Source organism: Triticum urartu, chromosome 7 (genome assembly GCF_003073215.2).
Source record: "Triticum urartu cultivar G1812 chromosome 7, Tu2.1, whole genome shotgun sequence".
NCBI classification, from domain to species: domain Eukaryota; kingdom Viridiplantae; phylum Streptophyta; class Magnoliopsida; order Poales; family Poaceae; genus Triticum; species Triticum urartu.
The window spans coordinates 222,093,584-222,095,198 of NC_053028.1; the positions used below are offsets into that span (position 1 = coordinate 222,093,584).

Consider the following 1,615-nt stretch of genomic DNA (forward strand, 5'->3'; position numbering starts at 1 on the left):
CCGTAACAGCGGAGCCCGAGGGCATAGGTCCACCACGAGGATGTCGCCACCGCCACACCATCCTTACTTGAATAAACTGATTTCCAAATTCATCCCCAAACGTAGAACCGATCGCATCGGTGTAATAGGATCTGAAGAAACTTTATTCAGTGCAATCATCGTCGCCGCTGAAGCAAAGACAATGAGCAAACTAAAAATCTAAACTACGAGAGCCTAAAAAATGATCCACACGCGTGGATGTGGCGACCCCCCATCACCGTCGACCGAAACCGTCGGCGGAGGGGAGCCAGCGGCGGAGGTTAGATTGCCTTTTCTTTCTTGGTATATATCCGGATTAACTCTTTAACTTTTCAAAAAAAAAATTGAACAACCTCTTTAACTTTACATACACGGTTAGTAGCGGCATGCACGTACATACGTGATTTGCGGTACGCACGTACGTACACGTGATCCGTCTTTGTTGCTCGACGATACGAATACAGCTAGTATCAGAAGCAAAACAGCATTTGTTTTGTTCGTTTGCTAATTGATGGAAGTCCACGATCGTTGGCAAAACAGGTCACGAACATGGTCTCCACGGTAGGCGGCACGAACTGGTGCCTCGACTTTTATTTGTCTTATACGGAGAAGCACGAAATTTAACATCAAGTGGGGATAGCTCAGTTGGGAGAGCGTCAGACTGAAGATCTGAAGGTCGCGTGTTCGATCCACGCTCACCGCATTTTATTTTATAATATTGAAATGATGATCGCCGACTGAAACATACCTATAATACTTTTTAGATAATATGTATAAATCTGTTTCTATGATGCTTAAATTTTCAATGCATATTTAGGTAGATTCATAGTCTAAGTTCTAAAAAAGTTCCAAGACCGTGCAAATGACGGCGGGACTCAACTAAGATATGCGCTGCACTTCTTTTTTTTTGAGAGTACGCAATCTTGTATCTTAGCTTTATAGAAGGCAGAAAGTATTTACAAGAGAGTTAATACAGCCAGGCTTTGGTTACACCTCCTGGAACCAACCAGCCTAGCAAGCTCCACTCCTAAAACCCTACTCTACTACTCACAGAATGTATTGACTCCATTCGCTCCCGCACTCACCCAAGCTCTAAGTTCATCGAAAACCTTGCAAGTGAATGCATCCCCCGTCAAGCTAGTCCTAGATGGTCCGAATACCAAACCGTTGCGATGCTTCCACAGGTGCCAGTAAATGAGCATAACCATCGAGTCGAAACCTCTCCTGTTTACCTTCGGGATGCGCGCACGGGCTACTAGCCACCAATCTTCAATCTTGTCGTCCAACGTCGGCACCAGTGTGTCACTAATTCTCGCTTTCCGGAAGCAGCTATGCCAGACTTGTCTCGCGAAGACGCAATGTAGAAGTAAGTGGTCAACGGAGTCCTCTTCTTGGGCGCAGATGTAACAACCAGAGGTGTGATCTTGCAGTCCGTGTCAGAGCCGTCTGTCTGCTGTCCAGAGCCGATATTGCATCGCGAGCCACATAAAGATCTTACAGGATAGGGGCGCCCAGCATTTCCAGATTGCAGCTGCCGACGCACATCGAACACTGCCGTGCCAAAGCATGTCATATGTCGACTTCGAGGTATATGTGC

At 46.4% G+C, this 1,615-nt stretch overlaps 1 non-coding gene across 1 annotated transcript; it reads left to right on the plus strand.

Moving 5' to 3' along the window:
* The first annotated feature begins 648 nt into the window (after positions 1–648).
* Positions 649–721, plus strand: TRNAF-GAA. The gene has a single exon. It is a non-coding gene; the product is annotated as a tRNA-Phe (tRNA).
* Positions 722–1,615: the final 894 nt, after the last annotated feature.